We start from the raw sequence: 14002 nt of genomic DNA, 5'->3' as shown, positions 1-14002 counted from the left end.
AGCTACAGATACTTGTCATCTGGAATGAAGCAATGCTTTACATTCTGTGCAGTTTCCCCAAGGACTATGAGATGGAGAAGGATAAGTTGATCCAACTATGGATGGCAAATGGTTTCATTCATGAAAAGGGAAATATGGATTTGACAAGGAAAGGTGAACTTGTTTTCAACGAGTTGGTTCAGAGGTCCTTTCTTCAAGATGTAAAAATGAAATATATTTATGACAGTGGATATCGTAGGGCAACTGGATGTAAAATGCATGATTTAATGCATGACCTAGCTAGAGATGTCACAGATGAATGTGCATTTGCAGCAGAGTTTATTGACAAGAAAATCTCGAAGAAGAAAGGAGTACGTCACATGCAGGTTTCAAGAAATGAATTGAAAGAAATCAATGGATTGTTGAAACCCATATCATCATCTCTCCGCACTTTACTCGCTCAGAGAGAGGGCAATGATCCTACGGAAATTAAATTGATGTCATTAAGAGCTTTGCAATGTCCATGTCCTCCTGTCATCCATAATAACCAGCTCCTAAATACAATACATTTGAGATATCTTGATATTTCTGGGTCCAGCATTGTGAGATTGCCAGACTCAATATGTTTATTGTATAACCTGCAATCGCTGAGGCTCAACTACTGCTACTAGCTACCGTATTTACCTGAAGGCATGGCAACTAGTTTGAGAAAGCTCAGTCATATTTATCTTCTTAGATGCGTTAATCTGGAGCGCATGCCTCCAAAACTTGGCCTGCTGCGCAATCTTCGTACACTGACAAAGTTTATTGTGGCACTGGTGATGGCTTTGGAATCGAGGAGCTCAAAGACCTGCGGCATCTTAGCAATAGGTTGGAGCTGTACAACTTGAGGAATGTAAAGAGTGGGTCAGAGGCCAATCTCCATGAGAAACAGAATTTAAGTGAACTACTGCTGTGCTGGGGCCGCGGTCAAATTTGCTACCCTACAGATGTTGTTGATGCCAGCAATGAGGAACAGGTTCTGGAATCTCTCATACCATATCCACAAGGTGCGTTCAAACATTTGGAGGTGCGTGGGTATGGTGGCGTGGCAATTCCACAATGGATGAAGGAGCCCCGGGTATTACTGCTCTTGAGAGAAGTCAGTATTTCCCACTGCCCAAGGTGTGTTGATCTCCCAATCGTGTGGCTGTTGCCCTGCCTTGAGGATTTGTCTTTATCCAACATGGATAGCCTTTCCACACTAGTATGTAGGAACGTTGACATGGATGCTGCAGGACACAATAATAATACCCCTCTGCAAATATTCCCAATGCTAAAGAGGATGAAGCTAACGTACTTGCCAGAGTTGGAGAGATGGGTAGAAAACAGCGCGGGAGAGATTAATGCTGGGAGCTCGGTAATGTTTCCCCGGCTTGAGAATCTAATCATCAGTTCCTGTGCTAAGCTTGCAAGTCCGCACCCCGGCACACCAGTTCTGACAGAGCTCCTATGCCGTGGCGGAGGTGTTCGCGTTCCCATGTGCATGCCTTTGGGCTGTTTGCCGTCTCTCGTCCGCTTAGACATAAAATATTTGCTGGTGGACTTGGTGATGCCTCCAGACGGCCAGCCAAGCCAGAGTCAAAGACCTCTGGACACCCTGCGAGATTTGCGGCTTGAAGGTGATGACAGCTTCGTATCAGTATTTAGCAAACCCAAACTGCTGCAACTTGGTGGGCTTGGGGACTGCTTGGCATTCGTGGAAGAATCGAGTATCGCGTCATGCTCCAATATTGTATGCTGGCCACTGGAGGAGCTCCTCCAGTGTTTGCCTCGCCTTCGATGTCTGCGTATTGGGTGTTGCTCCAAACTGGAGGGGAAGGGCTCATCATCATATGAGGAAGAGGAAATCCTTCCGCTGCCCCAGCTGGAAACGTTACAAATAGCCTCTTGTGAGAGCTTGCTTCAGATCCCCAAGTTGCCCGCATCCCTCGAGGAAATCAGAATTCACGACAACAGAAGTCTGGTGGCGCTGCCCTCAAACCTCGGAGATCTGGCCAAGCTGAGGACACTGGAGGTGCGGAGTTGCGGTGCGTTGAAAGCGCTGCTGCCTGATGGGATGGATATGGATGGCCTCACTTCCCTTGAGCGGTTGACGATTAGCTATTGTCCAGGGATAGACAAGCTTCCACAGGGTCTCCTCCAGCGGCTCCCAGCCCTCAGATACCTACGCATAGATGGCTGCCCTGACCTGCAGAGGCGTTGCAGAGAAGCCGGGGAGTACTTTGACTCGGTTGCTTCTATTCCTCATAAAGACATTCCAGCACCAGACCTTCCCTCGTGCGTATGCTCCCATCAACTCACTGTCTCATTCTGCTATAAATATATATAATTCCAGCTCGCATCGTTGTTCCGGCATCATCACAACTCGATCCAGAAAATTAGTTATCCGGCCGTGATCAAAATGCATGCTATTCTTCTGCCCCCATCTACTACTATTCCACAACCTGAAATAATGTGCAACTGCGCTTCACGGAGCACACTAATTAATCACCAGAAAATTAGTTAGCATGTGCTTTCCATCGTTAGAGCAAAACTGTGTTCTTTTTTGGGGTGGTGTGTTTGTGTAGGTCATGGTAGAGAAACTTAATCGTGCTGAAATGGCATCCCCATGAGTCTGCGGAGATCTATGGCAGAGATGGCGACAGGGAGTTGGTGGTAAAGCTGTTGCTCGACCAGCAAGATCAACATATTGTGCAGGTGCTGCCAATCATAGGAATGGGGGGTTTGGGTAAGACCACGCTAGCAAAGATGGTGTTCAATGACAGCAGAGTTCAAAAGCACTTTGAGTTGAAGATGTGGTATTGTGTCCCCGAAAATTTTGAAGCCACTGCTATTGTGAAATCCATCGTTGAGTTGGCTACTGTAGAGAGATAGCGAGAGGGGAAACACCACACACCCATTGTGGGGGGGTGACCTTTCATATATATAGCCGAGGCGGCTTGATGTACAAGTCAGCTATACATATCTCTAATACCCGCCCGCAGTCTGAGCGGGAGGATTCCGGACGCAAAGACTGGACCTAAACTCAGTAAATAACTGTACAGGCAAGCCTTTGGTCATAATATCCGCGAACTGGTGAGACGACGGAACGTGTAGCACACGAACCTGTCCCAAAGCCACCTGGTCACGGACGAAGTGAATATCGATCTCTACATGCTTCGTGCGCCGATGATGTACTGGATTCGCTATCATGTATACAGCACTGACATTATCACAGTAGACAATCGTCGCCGAAGATAGAGGCGCATGAAGCTCTTGAAGAAGCTGACGAAGCCAGCAGGTCTCAGCCACAGCGTGCGCCACAGCACGATACTCGGCCTCCGCACTCGAACGAGAGACAGTAGTCTGTCGTTTGGAGGACCAAGACACCAAGTTGTCACCAAGGAAGACACAGTAGCCCGAGGTAGAGCGCCGAGAGTCTGGACAGCCTGCCCAGTCTGCATCTGAGTATGCAGTGAAGGAGGAAACTGGACCAGCACCGATGTGCAAGCCAGTAGACAGCGTACCCTTCACATATCGTAAGATCCGCTTGAGCAGCGCCAGATGAGGCTCCCGTGGATCGTGCATGAAGAGGCAGACCTGCTGAACAGCGTAGGCGAGGTCGGGGCGCGTTAGTGTCAAGTACTGAAGGGCACCAGCCAGACTCCGATACTCGGTGGCGTCGGCCACCGGAGTGCCATCTGTGGTCGACAGCTTGGCACGAGTGTCCACTGGTGTCGACGTGGGGTGACACTCGGCCATGCCGGCGCGCTGGAGGAGATCCACCGCATACTGACGCTGAGACAGGAAGAGGCCATCCGACGAGCGTGTGACCGAAATCCCGAGGAAGTGATGGAGATCCCCGAGATCGGTCATGGAGAATTCGGAGTGGAGTAGCCCTATGAGCCGGCGAAGAAGATCCGTCGAGGACGCCGTCAAGATGATGTCGTCGACGTAGAGCAGCAAGTAAGCAGTGGCAGCACCCTCTTTGTAAACAAAGAGAGACGTATCCGTAGCCGAGGCTGCGAAACCAAGGCCACGAATGTATTTGGCGAAACGCTGGTACCACGCCCGAGGTGCCTGCTTGAGCCCATATAAGGACTTCTACAAAAAACAGACATGGTCAGGTACAGTGGGGTCGACGAAGCCGGGCGGCTGCTGGCAGTAGACCATCTCGTCCAGATGACCATGAAGAAAAGCGTTCTTCACATCCAGCTGGTGTAGAGGCCAAGTGCGAGAAGCGGCGATGCTAAGGACGACCCGAATAGTGGCCGGTTTGACAACCGGACTGAATGTCTCGTCGTAGTCGATGCCGTACTGCTGTCAGAACCCGCGAACGACCCATCTTGCTTTCTGGCGAGCAAGAGAGCCGTCGGAGTTGTACTTGTGCTTGAAGATCCATTTGCCGGAGACGACGTTGGCACCAGGTGGTCAAGGAACTAGGCACCAGGTGCCATTGTCAATCAGCGCCTTGTACTTGTCCTCCATCGCAGCACGCCAATTAGGATCGGCGAGGGCACTCCGGTAGTTAGCCGGAAGTGGAGAGGCGTGGACGGCAGAGAGCGTCAGACGATCAGCAGGCCCTGGAAGAGAGCCAGTCTGCGCCCTCGTCACAACACGACGAGGGGGATCCGGGGGCGGGCGCGGAACAACCACCCGGGGCGAGGTCTGGAGAGCCCACGCCTGAGGGATCGGGGACGGCGAGGTAGTCGTGGACGATCGTCGAGGCGGCAGCGGACCGTTGATGTGCGCTGGAGGCGGGCGACGATTGTAGACGAACCGGAACTCACATGTTGCAGGGGGCGGCTGGGGTGCAGCCGCGGTGGGAGCAGGAGCCGGTGAACGACCGGCGGCCAGGGCCGGCGTAGGAGCGGACGAAGAGGCCGGTCCAGGGACCGGCGGCCAGGGCCCGCTGATGGCTGTCGCAGGCGGGAGAACAGGACCGCGCCAGATTATGGCGGGGTCGTCCTCCACGGGGTCGACCTGATCTCGCCCAACGACTGGAGCCTGGGAGGACTCGCTAGTCGCAGGAGGCGAGGGAGAGACGTGACGACGATCCTGCAGGAGAAAATCAAGAGCCTTCGCAGACGACTTTGTAGCCGAAAATGGAAAATTACTCTCATCAAAAATCACATGACGGGAAACGATCACACGTCTGGTTGAGAGGTCGAGGCAGCGGTAGCCCTTTTGGGAGGAGGGATAACCGATGAACACGCAAGCAGAAGAGCGGGGAGCCAGTTTGTGAGGTGTCGTGGCACTAAGGTTTGGGCAGCACAGGCAGCCAAAGACTCGAAGAGGGGAATAGTCTGGCATAGAGCGATGCAGGAGATGATGTGGTATACCGTTACTGATGGATGAGGAGGGCCGTCTGTTGAGTAGGAAAACGGCAGTCGCCAGTGCCTCCATCCGGTAGGCGGGAGGCATAGAGGCATGAAACAAGAGGGTGCGCACCATGTTGTTGAGTGTGCGCAACATCCGTTCAGCCTTGCCGTTTTGTGCGGAGGTATAGGGGCACGAGGTGCGAAGCAGGACACCGCGACTAGCAAGGAAGGTAGAAGTGGCGTTGTTGATGAACTCGGTGCCGTTGTCCGCCTGAAAGCACTTGACAGACAAGCTGAACTGGGTACGAGCATAAGCAACAAACTCAACAATATGCCTGTGGACCTCAGATTTATGCCGAAGAGGAAAAACCCAACAGTAATGTGTGAAATCATCAACCATCACAAGATAGTACTTAAAACCAGAGATATTAAGCACCGGTGATGTCCAGACATCGCAATGAACGAGTTCAAAGGGCGCATAAGTGCGAGATGATGAACTAGTAAAGGGCAGACGCGTGTGTTTGCCGAGCTGGCAAGCATGACAAAGACCACGTGCTGCATGATTACAAGAAATAGCTGAAATTCTATTAAGTTCACTAATGACGGCTGGTGCAGGATGACCAAGACGTGAGTGCCACAGCGAGGACGAAGCAGAGGCGACGTGACAGCCGGCTGCGGAGGAGCTGGCGTGGGCGGGTGGAATGGTGTAGAGATCCCCACCGCTATTGCAGTGAAGAATCACGGTCTTGGTCCGCAGATCCTTAATAGAGAAGCCAAAAGCGTCAAACTCAACGGAACAGTTATTATCGCGAGTAAGCTGTTGAACAGATAACAGGTTACGAACAAGATGCGGAGCGATAAGAACATTATTGAGTTGAAAACGGTAATCAGCTATAGGAATACTGGAGGTGCCACGACAAGAAATTGGTATGGAATTTCCATTGCCGACTGTGATGAAGGACGACGAATGGGAAAGACGGGATAGAAGTATACCGTCGTTGGAGGACATATGAGATGTTGCTCCAGTGTCGAGGACCCAAGGGCTGTCTCGCTGCACCGCCATCTGGTTGAGGGCGGCGATGAGACCCGCCTGGTCCCATGCGCCCATCATGGAAGGGCCTGATGCAGGAGGGCCGGCGGGCGCAGGAGTCGACACTTGCGGCGGCGCGAAGGCGGTGTGAGCCTGAGGAAAATGCGCCATGGGAGGGCACCACTGTTGCTGTGGGCCCCAGGCCCACAGGTTGAAGCAGACCCATGGACCGGCAGGCTGGGGTCCGCCGCGCGCTCCTCCTTGGGAACTCTGGCCCGTCTGCTGTTGCTGCTGCTTGCGGCCGCCGCCGCCGCCACCGTTGCTGCTGCTGCCTTTGCCCTTGCCCTTGCCCTTGCCTCTGCCGCCGCCGCGGGGCTGCGAAGCAGTCGAGGATGACGAGCGGCAGGACGCAGAGGTGCAGGCTGCCGTCGTGGAGGCAATAAGGGCAGTGTTGGAGGCGACCTTGTTGTCGTTGGCGAGGCGAAGTTCCTTCAGGCGAAGCATGTTCACTGCCTTGGTGAAGGTCGGTAGTGGCCTCGTGTTGGCGATGATGTCGGCGGTGTTGGCGAGGCGTGGGTTGATGCCGTTCAGCAAGTTGAGCACCAGTTGGCGATCCAGGATGGGATGGCCGACGTCGCGAAGAGCGTCGGCAGTCTGCTTCAGCTGCGAGGCATAAGCCTCGATAGGAAGGTCGCCCTGAGACAAGGAGGCGAACTCCTGGTTCAGAATGACGGCGCGCGGCTCCTGGTTCGCCTGGAACAGATCACGTATGGCCGTGTAGAGGACACAGGCGGTCTGGTCTGGCGCCATGGCGAGGTCAAGAACCCCATCGGAGACGGAGCCGTACATCCAGCTGCGCACACAAGCGTCCGGCTGATTCCAGGTGGGACCAGTTGGACGGGACGGGATGGTGCCGTCGATGTGTCCTAGAAGGCCGAACTTGCCGCACATGGCGGTGAAGAAGGCGTTCCACTTGTTGTAGTTTGGCAGCCGGAGTTCGAGCACGATGGGGACGTGGGTCTTGACGTTGACGGAGGCATACGGATTGATGAAGACCGGGAGGACGGAGTCGGAGGAGCCGGGCGTCGTGCCGATGGCGGAGCTGGGGCTGGACGCCGACGAGGTGGACGAATCCGTCGACATGGCGCCGGATCAGATGGATCGGCGTCGGGGGTGGCGCGGTCTGGGAGCTGCACGGCGTAGGGCGGCGCGGCCAGGGAGCAGCGCGGCCTGGGAGCGGCGGGCGGCGCGGCCAGGGAGCAGCGTGGCCAGGGAGCGGCGGGCGGCGCGGCCAGGGGGCGGGGCGGCCGGGGAGGCGGCGTAGCCGGGTGGGGTGGTGGCCGAGCGGGCCGGGTGACGGCGCACGGGAATTAGGGCAGCGGAGGGGTTGGGAGCCTTGGAATTAGGGCCCGGACTCGTGATACCATGTAGAGAGATAGCGAGAGGAGAAACACCACACACCCATTGTGGGGGGTGACCTTTCATTTATATAGCCGAGGCGGCTTGATGTACAAGTCAGCTATACATATTTCTAATAGCTACAAATAAAAGATGTGACCTGCCTGACACCATCGAGCTATTGCGAGGGAGGCTGCAGGAAGTCCTTGCATTGGCCGCAAGAGGTATCTGTTGATTCTTGATGATGTACGGAATGAAGAGCAGCAAAAGTGGGAGGACGACTTGAAGCCACTACTATGTTATTCTATTGGTGGACCGGGAAGCATTATAGTTGTCACAAGTCGAAGCCAACAAGTGGCCTCTATAATGGGCACCCTTTCACCCCATGAGCTTGCATGCCTGAACGAAGATGGTTCATGGGAGTTGTTCTCAAAGAAGGCATTTAGTAAAGGAGACCAAGAGCAAGCAGGGTTTGTCAGCATTGGCAGACGTATCGTTAACAAGTGCAAGGGACTACCACTTGCTCTAAAAACAATGGGTGGCCTGATGAGTTCAAAGCAACAAGCCCTGGAATGGGAGGCCATTGCAGAAAGCAATTTGGGTGATACTGTTAGGGGCAAAGATGAAATCCTATCCATACTTAAATTGAGCTAGAAACACTTATTACCTGAAATGAAACAGTGCTTTGTCTTCTGTGCAGTTTTCCCCAAGGACTATGAGATGGACAAGGATATGTTGATCCAACTATGGATAGCAAACAGTTTTATTTGTGAAGACGGAACCATGGATTTGGAAAAGAAAGCAGAATTCATTTTTTTTCTCAAACACGCAGGAGAGCTGCGTATCTTTGTATTAAGAGAGAAAGAGTGATCCAATTACAAAATAAATAGCATACCTCACCTTGGACCAGAGTGAGTAATGCAAGATTCAAATAAAAGGCTATTACATAAAACTAAAAATACGTAGGACCAAACCACTAAAACCGAGCAACCTAAGCTTAGGTTCGTCCCAACTCGAGGCAAAGGGTAGCAAGCCACTTAGCCCCAGCAAACTGCCACAGGTGGGCCTCATCCTTGAAAGCTTGAATTCATTTTTGGTTTGGGGATCTTTTCTTCAAGATGTCAAATTAGTGAAGCAAGCCCTTTATGGCTCGAAAAGAGAGTCAAATGGATGTAAGATGCATGACCTAGCAAAGGCTGTAGCAAACGAATGTGCAACTGCAGAAGAGTTAATTCAACAGAAAGTATCTATAAAGGATGTCCGTCACTTGCAGATGTCTAACACTGATGAATTGAAACAAATCAATCGATTGTTCAAAGGTACAATATCTCTTGGCACCTTGTTGACACTGTCAACATCAGATAAGGATCTTACGGACTTAAAACCGATGACATTAAGAGCATTGTGTTGTCACTCTGATCATCCTTCTGGGTCACACTTAAGATATCTTGACCTTTCTGGGTCACACTCCATTGTTAAATTGCCAAACTCAGTCTGTATGATGTACAACTTACAGTCGCTCAGGCTTAATAACTGCTATGGGCTACGGTATTTACCAGAAGGTATGGCAACTATGAGGAAGCTCAGCCATATTTATCTTTTAGGATGTCATAATTTGGAACGGATGCCTCCAAATCTTAGCCAGCTGCACAACCTACGGACACTGACAACATTTGTCGTGGACACAGAAGATGGCTTTGGAATTGAGGAGCTCAAAGAACTAAGACATCTTGGTAGAAGATTGGAACTGTACAATTTGGAAAAAGTAAAGACTGGGTCAAAGGCCAATATCCATGGAAAACAGAACCTAAGTGAACTCTTGTTATATTGGAACCACAAAGAAAGTGTCATTCCTAGAAATGGCCAGGTTGGTAATGAGGAAGAAGTGCTGGATTCTCTTGTGCCTCACAGTGAACTCAATATTTTGGAGGTACACGGGTATGTTGGTCTTGCAATTTCACAATGGATGCGAGACCCTCATATGTTCCAATGCCTAAGAGAGCTCCGGATTTCCAACAGCCCAAGGTGTACGGATCTACCAGTAGTATGGTTGTCATCCTCTCTTGAGCATTTGTCTTTATCCTGTATGGTCAGCCTGACCACATTATGTAAGAACATTGATGATGAAGCTGCAGGATACAGTAACACTCAAATTTTCCCAAGGTTAAAGAAGATGACCTTAGATAATTTGCCAAACTTGGAGAAATGGACTGAAGATAGTGCTGGAGAGACTAATAGCTTCTTGATGTTTCCCCAGCTCGAAGAGCTTAGAATCTATGATTGCTTTAAACTTGCAAGTCTTCCGCAGAGCCCAGTTCTCACAAATCTAACGTGTATCAGTTACTCTTTAAAAGCTTTTGTTTCCATGAGCATGCCTATAGGCTCGTGGCCATCTTTAGTCAGCTTAAATGATGGGTTGCTGGCAAACATAGTGATACCCCTAGATGACCAGCAGAGCCAAGGCCAAAGATCTTTGGACACCCTGCGAAGCTTGGAGATAAAAGGTGACAATGGCTTTGTATCAATATTCAGTTTATCCAAATTGCATCTTGCGCCATATGACTGCTTTGCCTTTGTGGAAGAATTGGTTATTTCATCATGCTATAATATTGTCCACAGGCCTGTGGAGGAATTACGATGCATGCCTCGCGTTCGATCTCTGCGTATTTGGCATTGTACTAACCTGGAGGGGAAGGGCTCATCGTCCAAGGAAATCCTTCCACTTCCCCAGCTGGAAAGGTTATGGATAGCATCTTGTGGCAGGTTGCTGGAGATTCCAAAGTTGCCTGCATCACTTGAGGAAATGAAGATTTCCTATGCAATAAGTTGGTGGCGCTTCCTTCAAACCTAGGAAACCTGGCCAAGCTGAGGAAGCTTGGGCTGTGGAATGGGCTGAAAGAGCTACCTGACGGGATGGATGGTCTCACTTCTCTTGAGCGATTATCAATTAGTGAGTGTCCAGGCATAGAGAAATTTCCACAGGGCCTACTTCAACATCTCTCAGCCCTCAAATACCTGTACATAGATGGCTGCCCTGACCTTCAAAGATGCTGTAGAAATGGTGGGGAGTATTTTGATTTGGTCTCCTCTGTTCCAATTCATTCCAGCAACAGAGCCCACAGAAAGAAAGTTTGTAATCCCCTTCTGCTGAGTCTCAACTGAGGTGCGTATACTCCTGCATTGCCTCTCTCCCACTATATTGCTCTATTGCCAATCTAGCAGAGTTCAGAGTCGTTTTATTTATTCGTTTTTACATTTCAAGTACACAGTAGAACTCAATGTGCGCCGATCTGAATAAATATTGATTCCCTTCTATTTTATTGGGCAGTATGTCAGACTGAGATATAACTTGGATTTTATTGGAAGTAGTGCTCCACACATACGCCACTCCATTACTCCATGTTGGTCTTGCTGCATAAATTCTGCTCTGTTTTTGGATGGCAAACCTGTACCTTTTAGCAGCATGATCCGTAGGAGCAAACCTTCCCCAAGGGATGACTAGAAGTGGTTCTTAGATGCACACTTCATTTCAGACCGAAGACACCTCCAGCTACAATGTGCCTCTGCTTCCTTGCATTGAGAATGCACCAAACCCTCCTCGACAAGCAAAACATTCATCTTGGAGCACTTATTCCTTTTGGATTGCTGTTGTGATAAAACAAGGTTACTTTTGCTTCTTCACTCCCCGGTTTCCATCATGGTTGGCATTATAGTTTCTTGTGGTGGGCTTACGGCCTTTGTCTAGCCTTGCAATCTGTGGTCTTCCATGCCGCTCTGCCGTTACAGCTGCGTGATGGTTGTAACTGTCAAATTTGTTCTTGTGCAGCGGTGTAGGATGACTGCGCATTTGATGAGCGCTAGAAGTAGCAGCAAAGAATGAATGAAGGTATTAACTCGGAGAACACCAATTTGTGATGGCTCTAAGTTCCAAAAGTAGGAAGTAGGAAATGCACCTGTGAATGGTGACGATGGCATGCCTGTAGATATCTTGAAGAGGAGACATAAATCATGTTTTTTTGTCGTTCAGTCTAACTGTGGCTAAGTCTGCATGCCTACTTGTTGTATATAATTGTATTGTTCTTCATATGAATGATGCACATGGTTATATTCATGCTGCTCTTCGGCAAGGCTAATTTAGAAAGATGGTGTGATAACGTCCGGTTAATTTGAAACAGGCTAGCCAGCCAGAGGACTTATTTATGCTAGGGCAAGCTATTCGTAGTGGTTATCTTGTCTGGTAGCCTGGTAGGGTGGGTACCAATTGGTGGTGAGGAGGAGTGCTCCTTAGGCCATCAATTTTTTTTTTAAATAGTTTCAATTTCAACTTTAGTTGATTTTAAAGCTTTGGAATTTGAGTTAAAAAAAATAAAAAAAACATGGCTGACAAAGTATCTGTCATGGATCTTAAAAAACTTTGGAATATGAAAGTAAAAGAAAAACATAGCAGCCTTGTATTAACCGTGGCAGATAATTTGCTTGTCTCTAACAGAATTATCATTGCTGCTACGAAACCGTGTTCCATATCCACTTCCGAGCCATGAGGTGAGCGTGCTTGCACTAATGGGAATCGAGAGTAGACTCAGTCGCTAGCTAGAAAAGTAATTGCAAGGTCTTAATTAAGGAAACGAAAATATGAACTCATTCAATTAGCTCCAATATTATATTATAATTAGATTGTCAACCATGAGATGCTATCACTAGCTGGAAGCATGCATGATCCTGAATATATTTTTACTAGCAGCAATAATGCAGAAGGTAAACTAGATTAAAATGGGCCCTCGTGCGTGGCCCGTGCGGAGTATGATTTGTATATAAGCCAGGCCACCCCGCCCTCAGTTTCTGCATCCATCGACCCATACATTTATTCATCATCATGGTGTTGGTATATTTCCGGTGGTCACAACGTCGAGAAAGAAAAGGAAATGGGGAGAAGATAAGAATGTGATAAGTTCCGCGTTTTGATTGCGCAACCAGTTCATAATTGCAACCTAAGATCATCCAGCGCTATAATAAATAGTGGGATCTAGCATTTTGGAAACCAGTCTAACCTAACTAAAACAGCATTTTGGAAAAAGTCTAACCTAGCTAAAACCCGATCCCTAGCACAACGATACTCGCCGCGAACTTCTACAACTAAGCCGAGAACAACTATATGAACAACTACGGAAGCACCTTCGCCGTCCCCGACACCAGCCATAGCTGGATCTTCACCATCCCCGACACCGGCCATAGCCGGATCTGCATCAACCATAGCACCCGGTCTAGATATAAATTTCATTCATACTTTTAGATTGTGCTCATGTTATTTAGGTGCTGGATCCTGTTAAGAACTAAGGTGCTGTTTGGATCCAACCAGCAAAAGAGCAAAAGGGCAAAATTTTTGCCATTTGCCAAAAGTGACAAAAGTTTTGCCATTAGAGGTGTTTGCATCCAAATGGCAAAAATTTTACCCTTTTGCTGGTTGGATCCAAGCAGCACCACACTCCATCAGTGCGGTTCAGTTCCAATCAGTCCCCGTGACTCGCTCACGCCCCGAGCCCGCGCCACCCACCCGCACGGGCGACCCCCAGCACCCTGCCGCGCCGCCGCCGCCGGGGGCGGTGAAGGCGGCTAGGTTTCCGCGGGCCCCGACCCCCCACTGATTCCCTTCTCCGTCCCGCCCGGCGGCGCGTCCCCCTCTACCCCAGCTCGTCCGCGGCCAGCGCCGTCCCCACTTCCCATTCCCAATCGAATCCGATCCGCCCACCCCCACCCCCACCCACCGCTCCTCACGCCACTCGCGCCACACCGCCTCCCCCACCCCCTCTCTTCCAATCTCTCCCTGCGCCTCCACCGACTCGATCGCCGCCGACGAGCAAGGGGGAGAGCGGAAACACACCAGCCCGATCGACAGCCATGGCCCGCGGAGAGAACCAGGAGTCGCAGACCGGCAACGTCCCCGCGGCTTCCATGGCCACCGGTGAAGGCGCCGGAGACGACACGCCGCCGCAGCCCCGCAACGGCAGAACTAAGAGGACAGCCAGTGGTAGCTAACAAAGACACGCCTTGAGCGCCATGAACCGATGGTCGCCGTGCGTGACGCTGGCCGGCCGGCGGCGTCTGGCCGCGCGCGCACCCCCCGTGACGGTGCATAAGAGCGGCGGCCGTGGAGCTCTAGAGCTGGCCGACGAGCACACGGCGCAGCTCCGACTGCCCACCTGCACGCCGAACAGTGGCTGTGGCGTCGCACCGTCCGCTGCCCATGAGGCTGCTG

General features: G+C 50.8%; 1 pseudogene; it reads left to right on the top strand.

Annotated features, from left to right (window-relative positions):
• The first annotated feature begins 536 nt into the window (after positions 1–536).
• LOC112898386 lies at positions 537–11361 on the top strand (annotated as a pseudogene).
• Positions 11362–14002: the final 2641 nt, after the last annotated feature.

Source organism: Panicum hallii, chromosome 6 (assembly GCF_002211085.1).
Source record: "Panicum hallii strain FIL2 chromosome 6, PHallii_v3.1, whole genome shotgun sequence".
Lineage (NCBI taxonomy): Eukaryota > Viridiplantae > Streptophyta > Magnoliopsida > Poales > Poaceae > Panicum > Panicum hallii.
Note: the sequence above shows the minus strand (reverse complement) of the source record. Positions and strands in the feature narration are given on the sequence as shown.